This window comes from Polypterus senegalus, chromosome 7, assembly GCF_016835505.1.
Source record: "Polypterus senegalus isolate Bchr_013 chromosome 7, ASM1683550v1, whole genome shotgun sequence".
NCBI lineage: Eukaryota > Metazoa > Chordata > Cladistia > Polypteriformes > Polypteridae > Polypterus > Polypterus senegalus.
Window position 1 is genome coordinate 82,231,208 of NC_053160.1, and position 10,602 is coordinate 82,241,809.

Consider the following 10,602-nt stretch of genomic DNA (forward strand, 5'->3'; position numbering starts at 1 on the left):
GTAAGAAAGGTGGCCCATTGCTTGGAAATGATGCCAGTGTGAAAAAACTGTGATGGAATGATGTCCCGACCAGGTTGGGAATAGATACTTGATGGAAGTATCAGGGGAGTTATTCTATTCAGCGTGTATATATGTTCCAGACATGATAGAGGACAGCAACCGTATGTTGCTGCTCCCATTTTCCAGACCATGAGGCTGACTGGGAATTGCAGTCCTTTGGAACAGCCCTGCTGGGTGCCATGATTGCTGCCAGGGGAGCTACAGGGATCGACTACAGTATTCCTACTTTATGACAATTCTGCCTGACCAGGAAGTACCTCCTCTGGACTTGGTGCAAACACCAGAAGTACTTCCAGGGTCTGCTTAAATGCTCTGCCTCATGGGAGTTGGAGTTGGGGGACAGTGGACAACACTTGTTAAGAGGAAGAGAAGAAAGATGAAGGATACACTGTCCCTTTATATACAGTGCTGTGTAAGGTATCCAAATGAAATAAAAATCATTATATTTGAACCCATTACTGTTCATATCAGTTTACATCCAGGGCTCGGGGCTCAGTGATGCTCACACCTGCCAAACTCTCTGTTTAACTCCTTCTGTTTTAATTAATATGAGGAAGAATAAAGTAAATGTAAATGGGCTTTTCACCACTAGCTAGGTTTTAGGTTGTGGTGGTGTTTTAGTAGCTTTAGTTGTGTTTGGGTTGATGAATCTCTTTCTGTGACTGACTGGATTGATTATATTTTTAATTGGTTTGATTTTTTTTTTATTTCTAGCTTATAGCAATGTGTGTTTGATTATCATATTATAATTCTTCTTTTTCTAAATAAAAACAATTTTAAGCTAAAAAAGTCACTGATGCAGAGGAAGTCTAGTAACTCCTGGTTTACTCCACATGCCTCATAATTATTGCCACTTATTGGACACAAAGGCAACTCAACAATGTCTGAGTTGACCAGAAGATTGTTATCCTGTGCTTTTGACTGACACAGTGTCACCTTTATGCATCAACATATTCAAATAACCATTAAATGGAGCTTACAATAATTTTATCCCCAACTCTTTTTTGCCATTCTCATTTAATTATTTTACAATACAGAACAGAAAGCCTTTTATTGTCATAGCAATTTTTTTTCTTTTCTTCTTTCAGAATTCAGAATTTTAAAGTTCCTTTAATACTTAGTCTAAGTCCTGTAAACTTACTGTACCTTATGATAGCAGAGGTATATTTACACATTTTAGGCATGGGTGACATCACGATTAGCCACCAGAGAGCCTTGTATAGTCATTAGAAAACTGCAGCCTAACACAACCTCAGAAAACCAAGTTTGCCAAATCGATTAGCAGCACTAATTCCCATTTCCCAATCAAAAGACATGTGTTTTACAGTTTAAAATTCTGAGCCTCAGGCATCTCTGCTAAAGCAAATCAAGCACAAAAATATTTTCAAATTCATTTGCGCACCCAGATGTTCAATGCAGGTGCAAGGTTTCAAAGCAAGCATAATCAACAAAATGAGTGTGACTAAGAGTCTTTAATGCAAAAAGCCTATTAAAAGCTGAAAATAAACTATTTCATATTTATTACTTTCCTTGGTGCTAAGCATAGTTAAAGTACAAATATTAATTAGAGCAAATGTACAAAGAAATAAAGTCTGTCCCTTTGGGTGACATCTATAAAGAGCCAGGGTCTGCTTTGTTATAAATATGAATGACTGAAATTAAAAAGATGTGATGAATGCTTAACCAGCATCACTGACAATAAGATGTTCTTGTCGTCTGCTATTAAAGTGTAGCAAGCAGTGTGTATCTATAAATTATTGTAACTGAGTGCCTTCTAGAGCTGTTCCAAACTGGAAATTAGAGGTTGGAAAGAAGTGTAAATATTAAAAATGAATAGAAGTGTGTCCTCGGGCTTGCAATAAGAAATGATAAATAGCATTATGAAGTAGAATACTTTATTATAAAATCAGAAAAGGTGGGGATGAAAAAGGGAGAGCACAAAACTAATTTGTAATTACATGAAACACAAAGGCCCTAAGCCTCAGTGGGCCTGTCTGTCACGTTTTGCTGGGGTGAGTTCCTTGTTTTCCCATCTCTAATGCACAAATTAATATTTTCCTTTTATCTCATGGTCACGCTCAGCTCTCCCCCTCTTTCCCTGTTGGTGTCTCTCTTTAGTGTTTATGTATCCCAGACAGGAAACCTTTGATCCACTCCCAGCTTCAGACTGCCATGAACTGTACTTTATTTTATATTTTTTCAAGTCTTTCTTTAGCTTCTGAAAATAATGGAGATATCCTGTTGGGAGTTTTAGAGGTTAATTGTCAATTTTTTTAAGAACATTTTTGAAGATGAGTGGCATGGTGCAGTGATAGCGCTTCACAGTAAGAAGACCCAGGTTTGCAACATGGGTCACCCCTGCATGTTTGCTTATTCTTTCCATGTCTTCATGGGTTTCCACCAGGTGCTCTGGTTTCCTCTCACTGTCCAAAGACATACAGACTAGGCGAATTGTTGATGCAAACTTTGCCCTGGTGTGTGTTAGGTGTGTGTGTGTGTGCTTGCCCTGTGATGGACTGGCACCCTGTCCATGATTTGTTTCTGCCTTGCCCTTGTGCTAACTGGGATAGGCTCCAACACCCCCATGACATGACATTTTTGAGGATGTTATTTTTGAAATGTGTCCATTTCCAACACCATTTTGTGTTTTAGTGATAAGTGAACCCCAGGGATTTTGCTTCACTGTGTTATGGAACTTTACCAAAGATCATGAAATGCAATGAAATCAGTGTGGAAGAAGGACTGATTGTTGTGACCATAAATGTGACCTGAGCTGTGAGGCAACATTGCTACCAACTGTGCCTACAAACAATACACAAGAAATGGCCATAAACTGGCAAAGAGTTAAACAAAATAAAACATGTCGTGCTCACAGAGTCCAGATCTTCAGGGTACACTCTTGCCATGCCACGAAGTGGCGAGTGAGATTGGTGTGTTCCATTGTTTAAAGCTGTGGCATCTGAAATCAAGAAAATAGAGCACATTTAAAGTTGTAGTAAATCTTTTGTTATTATTAATATTTCAAAAGGTCTCATGTGTTTTCTGAGGCGGAGGACTCCTTTAAGGCTTGTTTTGACTCATAGCTGCGGCACATGGCTAATTATACATGTATTCAATCGGTATACGTAAGTAGCCTTGCGCTGTGGCAGCAAGTGAGTGAGCACATAAGAATCAGTGTTATATATTCGGTGGCAGTGCTCATGATATTTTCATTATAGGCAGTTAATGTACCCCTCAAATGAAAATACTGCAAGTTTTATTTTGTTTTTAAATTTGGCTGGAGTACAGACTGGTAAACAACATCAAACATGCTTTGATGGACAGCCGGGTCCCATGCCCAGCTGGGACGCTCCTGCTGCATATGTTCTGGGGGAGCCACCATGGACAGCTCAATACCTCCCCCAGGACGCGTGGTGGCAGCCTCCCAGGCCGATGTTCGTTTCCCAGTCTCCCACGTGGCTCCATGGAACATGGAGTCCTCCACAGCCTGGTTGGGAGATGGGGTGCCTGCTAGGGGGTACTGCTGAGACTCAACAACCTGGCTGGACAAGTCATCAACCCCACCCGGAGGTGCAATTGGGACCAGGTGGTCAAGCACCTGGAACACATCCGGGTGGGGTATAAAATGGGCCTGCCTCCATCACTAAAGGGCCAGAATTGGGAGGAAGAGGACGAGGTTGCCTGGGAGGAGTGGTGATGCAAGGTGAAGAGTTGTTTGTGTTTTGTGTTAAGTGCTTTTGGGACTGTGTTGGTCCTGTTCGACACGGGGAAGACGTGCCCCACGGCTGAAGAACTAATAAAGCCTGTGTGATTTTTACACGTGCCTCTGCGTAAGTCTGTGCCAGGTCGGGTGCTATATAGCGTCTTTCACAACTGGCGTAGCCGGCAAGATCCTGGTCCGTCCATTTGGGCCGGAAACTGCAGTAAAATTCAAGTAGAGACCCGGCATAGCGAAGCGCAACAGCGCGAGGCACGTGCTCAACTCAGCTGCGCAGAGAGCGCGCATGGCACAGAGAGCGCGCACGGCACAGAGTGCACAGCACAGCGCAAGGAAGCTCGCACACGCGACAGCGGCCATAAGCCGGCACACGCAACCCAACACGAGAGAGCGCAACTGAGGCAAGTTGCCCAAGGAGCAGCTGTAGGTGGCTCGTTTGAATGGAGAAGAAAAAAGCCAGGTGGAATCAGAGGCTAACTGGCAGAGGCCGCCACACTAGTCCGCCGCATGGTTTACAGTTGGAGGTAGGTGACGGGCCCAAGGCTGAAGGGCCGCGGGTATATTTTCCGCATGTGGGTCATCCTACCTCCTAGACGCCGAGGGGTGAAGCACCCGATGCGGGCAGGAGGACGTGTGTCCATGGCGTGACAGTGGAGCCAGCTTGGGAGAGAGCGAGGCGGAGCTGTGTCTTCCCTTCGGCCTGATCCAGCGGCTGGGGGAGGAGAGCCCGGACGAGCTTCCCAGCGAGGTGTCCCTGCAAGAGGAGCAAGAGCAGCTCCATGAAGCAGGTAAAGGGGGGTAGTGCGTGTGTCAGTCACCCGCCGAGGACGATTGGCAGGCGGGGACGACGGACCTTCTCCCCACACCTCCGGATTACCCGAAGGGGCCTGTGGGGGATCCACAGAGTCTCGATGGCTCGCGATCAGCGGGCAAGGACAGGGAGAGCCCAAGTCCACCGCCGACCGAAACCATTAATTTCTCTTGGGCTGCACGGGAGAGGTGGAATCCGTCCTCCTGCCCCTGCAGTCCTTGTTTAAATTCTTACAGACCCTGCAGGAGACGAAGGAGGGGCTCGAGAAGAAGCTTGGCGGCCCGTGTGGAGCCTTGGCTGAGTGGCTTCGGGGGCATGGAACGCCATCCTCCTACCGGCAGGACAGAGCGGTGCAGGTGAGTGAGACTTGTGCCGTAGAGAAAAGGGGCGGGGCACATCGGCGGTAGCGATGGTTAGTGCTGCTTGCCAGGCTGTCCCGCCCACTACACAAGAGGTGGCTGCGATGACCGACAGCTGGGCAGGCGAGCGTGCAGGGAGGCAACAGGCAGAAGCCGGCTGCCAAACAACCCCCAGCCCCGACCGCCAGGGCCGGTCTTGTGGCTGTCCAAAGGCATGCAGACGGTGAGGGGTCCCTCGTTTTTCCATAGGGGGACTCAAACCGCCAGTGCATCCCAGAGAAAGAGGAGGATCCGGAAGAGGAACCTCCTGACAAAACGCAGTGTAAGCCTGTCGGCTTGAGACCACAGGAGTGCTGCACTGCGGAGGGGCGGAAACGTCACAGGCCCTCCTCTATGGGGGCAAAGGGGCAGGGGTTTCCTGCCTGCTTCCGCTCTCGCAAGGGTCGAATTGGAGGAGGTTGGTTGTGCTTTAACTGCGACCGCGGTGGCCATATCTGGAAGTGTTGTCCAGAGAAGACATACGAGTGGCAGGGATGTCGGGGCAGCACCCCCAGACCTGTTCATTATATCTCCACAGGGCACAGCCATGGAACCAAGGATACCAACTCCCTGTCCTGGAGAGGACCAGCCCTCGCGGGGAAGGCCGATAAGTCCCACAAGCCTCATCTGAGGGAGGGGCACTGTGATGGACAGCCGGGTCCCATGCCCGGCCGGGACGCCCCTGCTGCATATGTTCCGGGGGAGCCACCATGGACAGCTCAATACCTCCACCAGGACGCGTGGTGGCAGCCTCCCTGGCCGATGTTCGTTTCCCAGTCTCCCGCGTGGCTCCATGGAACATGGAGTCCTCCACAGCCTGGTTGGGAGACAGGGTGGCCGCTAGGGGGTGTTGCCGAGACTCAACAACTTGGCTGGACGAGTCATCAGCCCCACCCGGAGGTGCAATTGGGACCAGGTGGTCAAGCACTTGAAACACTTCAAGTATAAAATGGGCCAGCCTCCACCACTAAAGGGCCAGAATCAGGAGGAAGAGGACAAGGTTGCCTGGGAGTAGTGGTGGTGCAAGGTGGAGAGTTGTTTGTGTTTTGTGTTAAGTGCTTTTGGGACTGTGTTGGGCCTGTGGGACACGGGGAAGACGTGCCCTACGGCTGAAGAACTAATAAAGCCTGTGTGATTTTTACACGTGTGTAATACTACATTTTTTCTTTATGTCACTGTATCTGGACAATACTGTTATGAGTTTTATTCACATGTGCATGTTAACTGTGGCACACAGAGGCTCAGCAGTTAGAATTGCTGACCAAGCATTGGATTAGATAGCCAAAGACAACTGGAGGCTTGTATAGTCAGCTTAAACACAGGTTAGGGTATTTCTGTCCTCTATCAGCACAAACCTTCTTTCCTTCTTGGGAGAATGAGAATCGACATGTAAGCACTATGATATTTCTGTATTTTGTGGGAGAGGAATTCAGCCCTTGTTCGGAGACGGAGAAGACCAGCAGATGAAGCAAGAACCATATAAAAGGTCTGGACAGTGGCCAGACCCTTCGAGGCTGTGCCAACAATAGGTGTTGGAAACCCTCCCAGCGTAGGGACGGAAAAAATGGCTGACTGTGTTGATCCAGATTCCCACCTGGATAAAGTCTGTCCATATGCCTCCCCGTCTGTAACTGCGTAAAACGTCAGTAAATGTAAGCTAAAAGATATTTTGTCTCATGTGATTCTTGTACCGTAATCACTATGGGAGGGATATCGCCTTTTCTGGTATATTATGATATTGTTTAATTATTTAATAAGCCACAATATTAAAAGAACACATTTCCAAGAGAGCTAATGCCTCTGCAGGAAACATAATGGCGTAGTCGGCAGGATTGTGGCTACATTAATAATTATATTATTATATATTAATTATAATATTTTATATATATATTAAACATATGCTTACACTGATGAATGGGAGGCTCGGTAATAATATTTGATATATATATTTCGGATTGGTTGCGACGGTCATGGACTCCGGCCGAGAATTAAAACTGCCTTAACATGCCTGGCCTGATTAATTTATCCCATCAAAAGACAAGAGGCGGACTTGTCAAACTCGGCACAGTGCATGAGGCTGGAAAGAAAGCCCGACATCTGTCGGCGAATCGTGGTAGCGTCTGCTACCTACGGTATGAGAGTGAACTTTAAGGTTGGACTTTTAAGTTTAACGCATAAGTGGGACTAAAATTGGACAAAATAAATGGAATACAACAAGATTGAAACTGATGGCACGAGACTGGCTGTCCAGTAAAATGAAACGGCACTCACAGGGGCAGCACAGATTAATTAATGGCCGTCACGAAGCCCAAAATCTACCTAGAAAAGTAAATGCCGTGTTGGGAAACACGTATTTACAATAAATTACATCGCTAGCCTTTAGAAAACAATATTGAAGGCTATAAAGAACGGCGTTATTGTATATTAGTTGCGGCAGGCAGACAAGACATGCAGGCATTGCACTCACCTTGCCGTTTGCGTGGTAATTCAGCGGAGCTGAAAAAACTTAAAGATGAAATCAAAGCAACAGCGATAGAATCCATAACGTCTCAATCACGATCGCTAAAATAATTTGTAGAAATCTTTAATGGCATCCAAGCAGCTCGATGCAAAAATACAAGCTTCGTCCACGTGTTACAAGCAGTCTAAAAGACGCCAGCTGTTTCTATCAGTCTACCTACAAGGGTAAAGGTTACAGGTTAAAGGTTTTGGCAAAACCCCCACCTATTTTGGTACTTTTAAGAAATTGCCGTGTGTTTAAACACACAGAAATAATTAAATTACCTTTTAAATATAGCTTAAATAACGAACATACTTTATAAGCTAATGTTTAAAAAGAATTTGTAAAACGGTGTACACATATAGCTAAAATGCAAAAGAGCTCGAACAACAAAGTGGAAAAAGAATAAATACATTTGGGGTTAAAACTTACAATAAGAACAATTGGTTTAAAGCAAATCAAAAAAGAATGTCTCCACTTTTGTTTAAAACTTATAAACGTGCAAAACATTTTTTCTTTTAAACCCTGATCAAGTTTAAAGGAAAAATACTCTTTAATAATACTAAATAATAAGGGAGACAAGTTCTCACGGATATGTAGCATGTGCCCGATTGTGCATGAATGGAGGTTATGTATTTTGGGAACTCTTAAGGGAATGTATGGTGGCGCAGTGGTTAGCACACTTGCCCGGTGATATGAGATAAAGGTTCAAGCATGTATGTTTTCCTTGTTAAGTCAGAATATTCTTTGTGACCGCATAACTTTTCTGGGAACACTTTCTTGTTGTGGAATTGTGCTGCGTGATTTCCTCGCGTGGATTTTCTTGTTGTCGCAGAATTTACGGATCGCCAACGGGTAATACGTTACCCTCGTTTGACGCTGAGTCGTGATGTTCGCCACGAAAATTCCATGATCTGGAAAATAGCGTATGAAACTGAGGTAAGAAGCATTCCTAATATTTTCAGTAATATCAGCTTGCGGCCTGAGATGTTGTTTGATTAATAATAAGCATGAAGGAAAAGACGTGCTTAAGTATGTTGCATGGTGAAACCCTATAGATAAACAAAAAAGCACAACCTCGAGTGAGTTTATAGCACGTGTGCTAGAAATCGAGAACTTTATTCTGTGAATGAAGTATTGTTGTAAAGAGAACGTGAGTATGTGAATACATGTGAAAGAATGAAGCAATTGCCAAATACTGTGTGTAGAAATGACTGAAACGAGTGAAGGTTGATTGTCTGTTCTCTAGTGAACGAATTTCTGCTTTAGCTAAGTAATTCTACTTGGACATGAAGCAGAGTTTAGAATCTAGAAAAGAAAATAAAAGACGAATAAATTATTTTTATTCAGAGTCTGGGGTGGCAGATGCGTGTTTATGTCATTTGTACGTCTGTCTTTCTATGTTCGTCAGCTGACTAAGAATGTTAAACTGTAGAAATGGGAGACGTCCCATATAAGAATATTCAAAGTTAAATGTAATACATGTGAATATCAATAGTGATCATGACTGGTGATTGATAACACAATCTGTGCCTGGTCTGTGTTTTGAAGCCTGCAAACAGATGCAGAGTTTAAATAACGCCATGACTTATTGACCTCGACGAATCTCAGAATAGCTTGTAACATGGTCAGTTAAAGAGAAGAATTTTCAAATCTGAATTTCATGAAAAGTGTTATAAGCATAAAAGTTGCATTTAAAATCTATAGATGTTCTTTTCTCCAGATTCAGCAAATCCAGTGACCAACGGATGGAAAACACAAACTATGTTTCTATACAAGTTGCAAAAAATAGCTTAATAGCAAGTTTGGGCAGAGCAATTAGAAATAATCTAATCAAGGATAGTGAATATTTATCAATCATAAATTAATGAATAGCAGCTATTAGAATAATTTTCTTGCATGCTGATTTAGTGCAAGTGTTAAATGTTTTAATGAAAATGCAAACAAATGAACACTAGACTGATTTCGTTCTTTGAAAAACAGTATAGAGGGTTTACATATTTTGATGTATGACAAATGATTATTATTATCACTTCAGTAATTACAGACTGTATTAGAATTGAAATACATTTATTGATTTGTTCTGTAAGTGATTAATTTTAGGAAGAGTTGTTATTGCATCAATGTATTAGGTTAATGCTCAGTGATAATGCACATAGCAAAATGGATTATTCAGTTATACATTAGAACCATTGTATATAACATCCTGTTATAAGTTAAGACACTTGGATAACTAAGGCAATGTGTTAATTTTGTGTAATGTATGATCCTACTGAAGAAACATTGTCACTAGCATAGTTTAAATGTATTACTCTATTTCTTACTGTTATTTTATGAGACTGAACTGCGGGTCTAGAATTGTCATTTATAATGCTGCATTTGTATGATACATATGATTGGGAAATAATTGCTTTATGTTATGTATTTGCTCTACCTTCCACCCTTCGCTAGTTTAGCATAGCAAGTAGCTTAAGTTTATCCACTAAATTTAGTGGTTAAAGCCTCTCCATTCAGTGGTAAAGTTTTATGAATGAAGTAACAGGTGGTGTATATACAAACGAAGATTTACAGAGACTGTACTGCACTAATGACTTTTAATCTGTTGCACATACCTGAGAATAGCTGGTGAAGAAACACTTGCTTTCCAGAGGAACGGAGTAAAGAACTAAAGAAAGATTGCAAGTCCAGCTACTCAGATTTGATGCCATGAACTAAGACAAGTTTTATGGACTGTGGCAGGGACAGGCTGTAGCCACTGAGGGGATGTGACAGCTGTTGAAGGCTCCCATGAATGACCACTGAATACAGTGCAAGCTTAGAGGGAAGTGCACCTCTGCTAAAAGGGACAGTCACCATGTGTTCATCTTATGAGCTCCCTAATGGCAAAAGGACTGTTTACTTTCTGTTCCAGTAACAACAAACTTTAGTGCCTTGAAGCAGTCACACTTTGTTCAGACGGATCTGCAAAGTTACCAATCTGCAAAGCCACCAAGAAAGAGACTTTGTTAACAAACCACTGAGTTGGACAAGGAATATATATATATATAGCAAGTCTAGGAATATACTTGAAACTATTATAAGAAGGGCTCAAAGGTATGAGGATATGCATGATTTA

At 43.3% G+C, this 10,602-nt stretch overlaps 1 long non-coding RNA gene across 1 annotated transcript in view; it reads right to left on the reverse strand.

Annotated features, from left to right (window-relative positions):
- Positions 1-10,135, reverse strand: part of LOC120532159 — a 35,057-nt gene extending 24,922 nt beyond the window's left edge. Inside the window, exons 1-2 of the long non-coding RNA XR_005634227.1 lie at positions 10,100-10,135; positions 2,934-3,019 (exon numbers count right to left, since the gene is read on the reverse strand). This is a non-coding gene — a long non-coding RNA (uncharacterized LOC120532159). The remainder of the gene's footprint in view (positions 1-2,933; positions 3,020-10,099) is intronic.
- Between the last annotated feature and the right edge of the window lie 467 nt (positions 10,136-10,602).